Raw genomic sequence first — 11051 nt, 5'->3', positions numbered from 1 at the left:
GGCGCCTGGGGGCACCCGTGACGGAGGGGGGGGGGCTGGGGGACTGAGACCCATCGTGGGGCCACCCTCAACTGCGAAACTATGGCCGCGCCCCGCAGGGGAGCCCCAGAGCAGGGCGCGCTGGGGAGGGGGTGATGGGGCGGGCGGGGGTGCGCACTCGTTGCTCACCCTGCCAGGGCGCCCGGGTGAGGAGCCGCGGAGGAGGCGCTGGCGCGCGCTGCAGACACCAAAGGGGCCCCTCGGCTCCCTGGCAGCCTCTGTCTGTCCCCTGTGGGGAAGGTCCCGCCAGGAGCTGATGGGGAGGGGGGCGGTGAGGGGAACCAGCTAGCAGAAGGGGGTGTGTCCGGTGAGGACCCAACGTGAGGGGTGAACGGGACGCCCCTGAGACGCGTGTCCTCCGCCCCCCGCTTCAGTTCCCAGGCCCAGGCCCCCGCTCCGAGGGTCTCTGGCGCTCCCCGCGCACCACACCCCTCGCGGGTCACGCGCCCGGAGGACTGGACGCAGGCGGGGTGGGCGCAGCGGGGTCCCCTCCACGCAAGGGGTGGGGGGCTGCAGGGAAAATCAGGAGAAGCAGCGCCAAGGCGGGCGTTAAGGGACGCGCCCCAGAGTCCCCAAGTCCAGCTCCGAGGCGGGAAGCGCCGAGGGCGCGCGGGCCGAGGCTCAGGCGGGCGCCGAGTGGGTCGGCCAGGCGCAGACCCCAGGGGCAGCAGACGCTCCGGCCCCGCCGTCCCGCAGCGGCGCCTCAGCCCATCCGCCCGCTCCTCCCCTCGCTGTCCTGGGGAGTCTCCCCACCGCCACCCCCACCCCTGCCGCTGGCTGCACCCCGGCTCTTGTGCGCATGAATAAATAAATAAATGTCTTTTTTCAAAAACCGCGGGTGCTTCCCGAGGCGCCCCCGCCCCGCAGGTTCAGCTCCTCGGGCCCCTGGGTCCGTCTGCCGCCTGTCCGGCCCGGCCGGCGAGGACCCTCCTCCAGGGCCGCAGAGAAGCCCGAGGGGCGGGCGGGCGCGCGTCCGAGCCTCCGAGGACATCCCGGGCCCGCGGCTCGGCCAGGCCGGCTGCAGAGGACAGGGCAGCGCCCAGGGCGCGTCCGCCCGCCCGGGGGTCAGGCCCGGCTCGCCCCGCGGCCCCCGCCGGCGGAGGGGCGTTCCCGGCGGCTCCGGGGTCGGCGCGCCCAGGGGGAAGCAGTGCCCCTGGCCACCTGGGCTGCGCCCCCCGCCGCGGCCGCGCGGAGCCGGACCTCGCGGGGGACGGGCTCGGGCGACGGGGCTGGTGTCACAGAACTCCGTGCCCCAAAGAGCGGGAGCGGGGGGCTGCGCCCCGGGCGCCCAGGACACGGACCGCGGCGCCAGGGAGGGCGCAGGCAGCTCGCCAGGCAGGGCCGCTCTGGGCCCGGAACCGGGCACCGCGCCCGCGCGTCCTCAGGCCTCGGTGCGGGCTCGGCGGGGGCGCCGGGCGCAGGGACGCCCCTCCGCCGAGGACTCGGGCACCCCGGGCGCCCCCGCCGCGCCCCTCGCCCGACCCGCAGCCCGCGCGGGCGCCTTCGCCTTCGCGCCGTTCCTCGGGACCCACGCGTCTCCCGGCCCCGCAGGGCCCCGTGCGTCCCGGCTGCCGCGGGATTTCGCCCCCGGAGCCCCCACAACCGCCCCGGCCCCGCGCTCAGTCAAGACCGAGAAGCCCTGGCCCGGCCCCAGGTTAGCTCGGGGGCGCGTCCTGTTCCCGGGAACCCCGAGGATTTCCGAGCCCCAGCGCCACCCCGACCCGGGGAAGCCCCGCCTCAGCCCGCAGGTCTCTCTTCGGTGCGCAGGGAGCCCCGCCTGCTCCCCGTACAGCGGGCGCCAGGGCAGGGGGTCAGGGACAGTCCCACAGCGCCGGCCTGGCAGGCCGCTGACCACCGCTGGGCATCGCCGGGCGCGGCGGGTCACCCCTCCCGCTACTCCCCGCAGAGCCTGGCCAAGCCCCGCCCCACGCCCGGCCCCGGCATCCGGGCAGCGGGGCCAGAGCCGACCAGCGCCTCAGCGCCTTTTTATGCAACCTGTGCTTCCTGGCTTGTGGGCTGGCCCAATCAGGTGTGAGCTACCAGCTGACTGGTGCTAAACGGTCCAATCAGCCTCAGGATTGAAAAAACGGTCCAATCAGCTGTGTGGGCGGGGCAGCCTGAGAGCGGCTATAAGCAGGGCTGGCGGCGCCCAGATACGGGCGGGGGCGCGGGCTGCAGGCCCCGCCTCTTCTCTGGGGGCCCCCGAAGGCGCCCCGGGGCCCGGGGTCTCAGGGCGTCGCTTGCTGCAGGTGTCGCCCCACCACTCACGCAGCTGCGGGCGCCGGTGTCTCTCGCCGAGCGGCCCGCGGCGGCCCCCGTGGCTGGCCGGCGCCCGCGGTGAGCGGCGGGCGGGAAGCGGCGGCCGGGGGGCCCTGGCCGGTCCTGGGCGTCCGCCGCCCCGTGCGCCCTCGCGCTGCCCCTTGGCGGGCCCGGCCTCGGCCTCCCGGGCCTCTGGGCGGCGGGTCCGCGCCCGCCCGTCCCCCGCCTCCCTCGCGCGCTGCCCTGGTCCACGCTCACCCGGCCCGAAGGCCTCGCCCGGGCCCGACGACGTCCTGGGGGGCGGGCCCGGGGAGGCGGGAGCAGCTCCGCGGCCCGCGCTGGGGCCGGGGCGAGCTGGAGGGCGGCGGGCAGCCCGAGCCGGGCGGGGGCGGGGGCGCCGCGGGCACTGCCGGCCTCCGCTGCAGGCCGGAGACAGACGCCACCGAGGCAGAGACGCCCCAGGCCGCCCCGGCCCCCACGCCGGCGGGGACAGGCACCCGGGGAGGGGCAGGGGCAGCCGGTCAGCAGCGGCGCGTCGACGGCGGGTCCAGAGAGTCGGCGGGGACGGCAGCTGCACGGGGCGGCCACGCGGGCCACAGCGGCCTGTCCCTCCCCCGCCCCCCCGCCCCTCCCGCCCTCCCCCTCGGTTCCCTCCTCCCCCGCCCGTCCGTCTCTCGCCTCTGCCCCCTTCACCCGCCCCGCCCTCTCCTCCCGCCGTGACTGCTTTTCCTAAGATTCCATTCAATACACACCCGGGATCTGACTCTCTGCAGACCAGCCTGGCGTTTGGAAGCGCCCCTGGGCCGCCTGCCGCGGGCCGGGGCGACGCCGGGACACCCCGCGCGGGCCCCCGGGCGGCTTCTGTCCGCGGCCCCACGAGCTCGGGCCGGCCTTGCACGGGGACGGGACGTGCGGAGCCCGCGGCCACATGGCGGGACCCCGGAGGGCAGAGCGAGGACAGCAGGGCCGGCAGGGGCCGCAGCGAGCGGCCGGCGGGCGGGGGGGGGGGCGGGGAGCAGCCCCCACCTGCTGCAGCCCGGGCAGCGCCCCCCGAGGGCCCCACCGCACTGGGCCGCGCCTGGCCCCGCCGACTGGCCGCACCTGAGCGAGAAGCTGCCCTGCGCTCTGAGGCCGCAGACGCGGCCCCTCCTCCTCATCACTTTCCTCATGGCCTCTTGGAAGTCTTTGTTCCTCAAACGGTAGATGACGGGGTTCAGCAGTGGGGTGACCACGGTCTATTTCAGGCGCTTCTCCAAAACCTTCCAAGACTTTTTGTGTAGAAAAGTGATGAAGCTGAAGTACCTGGAGGCCCTCCTTCACCGCCCCCCTCTGTCTCCCAGGGAGCCTGATGGGTGGTGCATCACCCCGTCCTCCCCCCCCTCCCGCAGAGGCTGCACCTGAGCCGGCTGTGGCTTTATTTGGTCTCTTGCCCAAATTAACCAACACCCCCCTGGAAATGCTGCATCCCCCCAAGGAGCGCCGCCCCTCCCACCCGACTGCTCCAGTCTCCCTGCGCCCCAGGCACACCCGTCCTTCCTCCTGGGAAAGTGGACAGAGCAGCTGCCACAGCAGAGGCCTCTGCTAGGCTGGAAACCAGAGCGCAAAGCAAACGCTTTGGCGAGGGGCTTGGGCGTGAGGCTGCAGGGAGCGGCCAGTTCAGGGCTAAGGAGCCATGGTCCCTGGAGCTCTGCAGTGAAAAAGGCCCCTGGCTCCACCTGCTGGCTGCGCCCAGGAGCTGGCCCTGCTGCGTGGTGTCTGCTCTCTGTGCCTAGGGCCGGCCTGCCCTGCTCCCTCCCAGCCGCTCCCCACCCTCCTCAGAGGCACCAGACCTCTGGGTCTCTGTTCTGACCCCATCTTAGCTCCTGCGCACAGCACAGACCACAGTCTCTGGCCTTCTCTGCTCACTACTGTTCCTGGGCCCTGCCCCAGGGCAGGCTGACCCCAGGCCAGTCCAGGAGCCCAGGCTGAGGGGAAGCGTGACCCCACAGGGCAGTGAGTGATGCAATTCACTTTGGAACATGGTCCTTTCCTGCCATTGCTCCCACTTCCGTGACATGAGCAGTGACCGGACAAAGGCAGAATTTAAATGCCGAGACCACCAGGACCTGGTTGACGGGGTCAGCATGGGCAACGTGGTTGGGTCACAGGGCATTTGGCCCCATTTCTGAGTCACCTAAAGTCCCCCTCAAACGCAGTCAAGGACACAAGGGAAAAAGGACCTGCTGGGCCTAGCCCTTTGCGGCAGGACGGGGTGCCAGGGTGACAGGGTGGGGGGTTGGCAGGGGTGGGGGGTGGCAGGGGTGGAGGTGCGAGCAGGTGGTGGGGTGATGGGGGTGGGGGTGCAGACCTGCTTGGGGCTGACATCAAGTCCTGGCTATTCCAGGGACTGGATCACCTGATTTACAATGAGCTCAGCCAACAAGACCCGCCCCGAGACAGAACCTCCCAGGCGCCAGCCCCACATCTCATTTCACAGCTTCCCTGGAGCCTTTATGGAAATAAACAGGCCCCAGTACCACAGACCTCCCGCCATCCAGGGCCACCAGGCGCCTCTGGGCTAGGGCCTCCCTGCTGCTCTCCAGGCAGCACAGGGCCGGCGATCCCACCTGGACAGAGCATCTGCAGGGCCTGCAGCCTCAGGCTCGCAGCCCCTCGCCCACAGGCATGGCCTCTGGCTCCAAACACACCTCTCCTGGTGGCCTTCTGAGCCCTGGGCCTACCTGTCCATCTCCCCGGCACATGGTGCCCACGGTCCTCCCTGCTGCCAGCTCGGCCCTGCTGCCCTCCACCCCGCACACCGGCCCTGGCTCCCTCCTGTGAGCTGCGACTGGCCATCTTCTGCAGGTGACACAGCTGGAACACGCTCCACCTTTCAGCAACCCAGGTCTCCTGGGGCCTGGCCTTCGGGGAATCCTCCTCCCAGGTATTCTTCCACGATTTGCCAACCGAGTTAATAAGCAGCAAAAGCAAACTTTTGAGACTCCCCGCTGCCCAGGGGGCTCAGGCACGGGCAGCACCCCTGGGACCCAAGCAGTTCTTTGGAAAACTTTTTTAAAACATAGCTTAGGATGGCCCCGGAGATGCTGAACTGGACTCACTCAAACAAATGGGTGTTTCTTGAAAATCTAGGGAGCAGGTACCCAGGAGCCCATCCTGAGGACAGACAGGTGCCAGCGGCCTTCCGCTTCACACTGCAGTTTCAGGTGTGCCCACGAGAGCACATCCACGCACCCATGCGGTGAGACCCCCCCACCCAGGCCAACTTCCAGAGACCAGAGCACCTGCGCCGAGGGCGTCTCCCAACTCAAGGAAAACGCAGCATCTCAGCCTGGAAAGGCCTGAGCGGAGCCCTCCACGTGCCCCCGCCCCCCTCTTATCAGCAGGACCAGAGGCCGCTGCATGGCGGGGCACTGCCTCACAACGCACTTGTGCTTGACTTAATAACTTATTTTCCAAAATAATGTTATCCGTGTGTATATTTTTCAGAAAACTTGCAGACAGAAGACGGCCAGGGCACGGCGCGTGCATGAGTGCCCGCTGTGAACACGCTCAGGGGCACGGGCGGTTGCACATACACAGGTGCATTTTGGGGCACTGGGTGAGGAGCCGCTGCAAGCTCTAGCTGGCACCACCGGGTCTTGGGGTGCCCGCGGCACCAGGAAACCTGAGTTCATGGGGGCGAGGCTGCGGGGAAGAGTGTCCAGGCTCCTGGATGGGGTCCCGGGCAGGGTCCTGGGCAGGGTGGAGTCCACTACGCTCCACCCGAGTTGGCCCCCTGATGGCCCACCCCCCAGCTCTCCTGTTCCTTGCGGGCAGCACGTGTCCTGCGGCTGCGGCCTTGGCTGGCCTTAGCCCCTCTCCATCACCGTCTTTCTCACTGCTAGAGGTGGGGAAGAAAACAAGCTGCACCCCGGCCTGTGGGCAGGCTTCTTCCATGAGGTCTTCACACTGGGCCCCCACTCTTTGCCTGGCATGCTGCAGCCAGGGGTGGAGAGCAGTGCAGGCACCCAGGGAGCAGGCGAGCAGGCAGGTGGGCGGGTTCCAGCAGGTAAGAGCACAGGGTACAGTGGGACCTGGGGACGCCCAGGCCACCCACCCCATCAGCGCTGCCATGTGAGGGTGGCCGGCAAAGGGCGCTGGCACGCAAGCCTCACAAGGTCACCCCAGCACTCACGTGCCAGCAGGCGACCAGCCTGAGGCTTGGCCTGAGGAGCCTGGGGGGGCGCCCGGCTCAGGTGTGCTGACATCCGAGGGGCCCCTCGCCCCGGCAGAGGTGCGAAGGAGGAGAGGCTGGAAAACGTCACCTCTAAGAGGCAGCACGGCCATGGCAGACGCGCGCCCCAGCTGCATCCCGAGCCGGCCGGCCAGAGCAGGCTTCCCCAGGCTTCCAGGCCCGGCCCTGGGAGCACATGCAGGCCCAGGACTGGCCTCAAGACCTCTCTGCGCCCCAGGCTGTCCTCCCCACTCCCCAGACCCCAGCCTCCACTGCCCGACCAGCCCCAGGCGCCCGTGCCATCCCCGCAGCACCACTCCGGCACGCGTCCTCACCCTGGCACGCGCCCTCGTCCCCAGCACAACGGCCTGCTCTCACTCAGGCGGGCGCCCCTGGGTCGGGTGAACCATCGGCTACAAGTCGGCATCTGTGTATCCGTCTCCACCAAGACAAGCTCACAGATACTTTGAGATGTTCAAATCCTCACCCAGAAGTACCTTCCAGAATCCCTCCTTCCTCTTTCCCGCGCAGTCGCTGGGACACTTCCTCACGCCCACGCGGTCAGCCCTTCCATCCCGCACAGGGGTCGGGCAGGGGTGCCGGAAACTGCCATCGGTGGTCACTCTCACGCTGACCAGATGTGCTGAAGTCACCTCAGTCTAGGCAAAGTGACCTGCCCCCTTGGCGCGGCGGTGCGTGGTCCCGGCCGGCCATTTCCTGGGGCGGCTGAGTTGGGGCTTTGCTCATCCCATGGCGGGCCCCAGAGCAACGTGGCCGGAGCCCAGGGATTGGGGCATGTGGGGTGCACCAGGCCCAGGGGTGGGAGGGCCGCCCAGGCAGGGGCAGGTCTGTGAGGCAGGGAAGGGGAAGCAGGAGTCCAGGGGGAGCCCTGGCGAGCTGTGGGGGCAGCCACCCCGCGGGCCCAGGTCGGGGTCTGGGGGCCAGGGTGTGTTGTGCTCGCTGGGGACGGGGCAGTCAGCAGAGGAAGCCCGGCCAGGAGCTTTGTCGTGGGGTCACTCCAGGGACTCGGCCGTTACAGGAGGGGTGGAATCTCTACCCGTAAGGGTAGAGGCGCCGCTCCAGACGGGCCTTCAGGAGGAGGTCTTCCGGGTCCATGGAAGGAAATTCTAAGACTCACACTTGAAGCCCCGCACGGAGCATCACTGGGTTCGGTATGAAAAAGGGAATGATTATAAAACTCCTGCGTTTCTTCGGAAGTTTCATAGATGACAGTTATTCATCAGAGCACAGTGTGGACAAAGTCTGGATCCAGCTCCAGCAGTGCAAACCCCGCCTCTGAACAGGGTGAGGGGGTGCCCCGATGGTCTGTCTAGACCTGCTCTCAGAACCACTCCCAGACCCACGGGCCCTGGGCGTGGGCTCGGTGCAGAGGAGGGTCCAGTACCCCAGGCCTGCTGGTTACCTCAGATGTGCCTTCCCCAGAGTGCTGAGGGCCCTGGGGTGGGCCTCAGGGGAGCCAGAGACCTCTCTGCTCCCTCTCCCTGGGGGATTCTGCAGTTTGGACCCTTAGAGGCCCTGTGAGAGAGACTTCTTTTATCATTTAAACCCCCTCTGGAATCAAGCGAGTGAAGCGTGGGCACAACTTCCAAGGCCACCACATGGAGGTAGCATCTTCATCAGCCCCCCCTCGCCAAGTTATTAAGAGGAGAACCTCCTCCTCCCCAGGCTGGGGCCACCCTCCTCCCCAAGCTGGGGCCTCCCTCCTCCCCAGACTGAGCACCCAGCGGGAGGAGCCAGCTCAGAACAATTAGCCAGGGCAGGCAAGTCCCAGGGTACCGCCTTCCTTCCTTCCTTCCTTCCTCTGGGGCACAGTGTGTGCGGGGGTGATGGGTTTGCATTTATTCAATGCAGGTCAGATGCCAGACCCCGCCATACCACCCAGGCCAGCCCAAGGCCCAGGGCCCACCAGCTGCAGGCGGAGAGAGTTGAGGCTCCCAGGGAAGAGGGGGCGCCAGGGCGCGGAGGGGGTTCGCCAGGGCACAGAGGGGGGTGTGCCAGGACACAGAGGGGGTACCAGGGCACAGAGGGGGTGTGCCTGGGCGAAGAGGGGGTGCCAGGGCGCAGAGGGAGTGCTAGGGCACAGAGGGAGTGCCAGGGAGCAGAGGGGGCATTAGACCAGGGTCAGAAGGGAGGTCTTGCCTCCAGGTCCTTCACCATCATGCAGGCTTTCGGGGCAACTGCAGGGTGATAGTAGGGTCCCGCTCATAGAGCCACCAAGGAATCGCGCACATAAACGTCGCTGCACATGGGTAGGGCAGGTCGGAGCCTGTCAGCTGAGTTGCTGGCCTAGCAGCCTGCTCACGGGTGGGGTGCACCCTGTACCGGCCCCACGTCCACCTAGGGGAGCAGCTTTGCATTCATCAGGGTCTCCCCAGGAAAGGCGTGAAACTACCAGGACGTTTGATTCCCACGGCAGGGAAGCTGGGAACCCTACCCAGCAGCCCAACGAGCCACATCCTCAGCCCCCAGAGAGGGCCTGCGAGCCCGGGGCTGCCCAGTGACCGCCCGTGGGTGCCTCCCCGCCCAACAGCCCCTGGCGGCGGCCACAGGCCCTGGCCTCGCCTGGAAAGAAAGTCAGAGCAGGGCCGTGCGCCCCGCGCCTGTAATGGTTAGGATTTCACCTTCAATTTCCAAAACAGTATTTTTTGATTTTGCTTTTTAAGGGTCCAGCTCTGATCACATTACTTCTTACAAACTTTGAAAATGTGCTTATTTCTAAGCAAAATAACTGAAGATAAACTTGTACTTTTTTTGAGTGCTTTGCCTCATGCTGATTTCCCTCTTGGAAAACCCTCTTCATAGGCCGCCGCCTCCGCACCAGCTGGCCGGTCGCTCTCCCTTTGTGTCCTGCAGCGGGGAGGGCTTCTCTCTGCACCCCCATGCTTGCCTGCTGGGTCCGGGAGGACCTGGGGTTCCCATTCTCGGTGCTCACTGAGGTGAGCAGGGGCTGTGCCCCGAGGGCCAGGCCGTGGTCCCCACAGGGAGAAGGTGGGGTGCAGGGCAGGGCCTGCGGGCAGGCAGGGTTTGGTGTCTGGGCAGCGCTGGCTGGTGTCCAATACCCAGGTGGGGCTGGCCCCACAGTCCGCGGGTCACGGGCTGTCCCTTAGGACAAGACCTGCAGTGCTGTCCTCTGAAGCCCTGCCGACCCTGGCAGCACGCCGGCCAGAGAGGCCTCTGAATAAAATGTGCACAGGAGACATTCTCGAATCATCGAATCACTTAAAAGAGCAAGGGAGCTGCTCTTGAGGTCAGACAGGTGTCGCCTCACTGCTGGGGTGAGGGACAGGCACCTGACAGCAGAGTGGGGGTGGCCAGAGGGGCGGGCGGGCGGTGCATGGCTCCAGGCGGGAATGACATGCAGTGCACACCAGGCACCCACTATAGAGTGAACACACCTGATAGGTGTGCGTACCTGGGGCTCCTGGGTGCCCTTGTGGGCAGTGGGCAGGGGCAGACTGAGGACCAGCTCAGGGTCGCCAGGGTCAGGATCCCCTCCTACTCCCCAGGAGTGGCTTGCTTCCCTCTGAATCCTGCAGAGGTCAGCAGGGAGGTGCCCTATGTATAGCGCCTATGCACTTGGACTACGCTGACTACACTCACCAGCCCTGACTGTGCTCCCAGCCCTTGCACTACCTCTGCTGACAGCTGACTCTCCTGCGATATTAACAAATGTACTATTAATCTAGTATTAATAGTACTCAAAAAGTATTCACTAACCTCACTAAATACTAGCAGTGCTAACTTAACTCTACCAACAATACTAACAGAGCAATATAATGAAGGGATAAACATGGTAACTCAAACTAGAGCATAAACTAACTGAAGTATAAACATTTTGAGAATAAATCAATCAGCTAATTCTGTTACAATTTATTCATTTATCCACTCTTAATCAACTTGCTTCAGTGTACTTCTGCTACACTGTCTAGTCCACAAATCACTACACAATAGAATGAAACTTAAATACATGAAGGGAAACTCCATTGTGGAAGTTTGTGGATGGCTCACAGCTATTCCATGCACACACAGTTTGGGGAACCTCACCTCAGGAAACAGGTCTTGGGCCCAAATCTCTACAAGGGTGGTGCCACAAAATGCCCCCGGTGGGGCAGAGAAGTGTGCATGCATGAGTCACAAGTCCATTGTCCTCCTTGGAACCCAGGTCCCAGGTCAGGTATATAGGCTTATGACACAGGACTCAGGCCCTGTTCCAAAATGTGCTAGGGATCAAACTCAAGGCAATCCAATCCTGCATTTCCATTACACTGTGAGTGCTCCTGCATCGGGAAATCATCTCTTTTCGCCACCACAGAGGACACTTGATTTTCCTAGGGCTACAAGACTCAAGGAGTGATTTATTACTATCTCATCTATTTCTTTCTCTCCCACAGTTCCCTATTGGAATGGCATTAAAATTAGCCAAATCAGACTGGAAAGGAAAGGAAAACAATGAAATAACTGCAGGGAACATAATTTGAGGAACATTTTCCAGGACATAATTTGAGGAAATTCAAGGATT

Source organism: Talpa europaea (assembly GCF_964194135.1).
Source record: "Talpa europaea genome assembly, chromosome: 2".
Taxonomy (NCBI): Eukaryota; Metazoa; Chordata; class Mammalia; order Eulipotyphla; family Talpidae; genus Talpa; species Talpa europaea.
The sequence above is the reverse complement of the archived record's forward strand: the minus strand, read 5'-3'. Positions refer to the sequence as shown.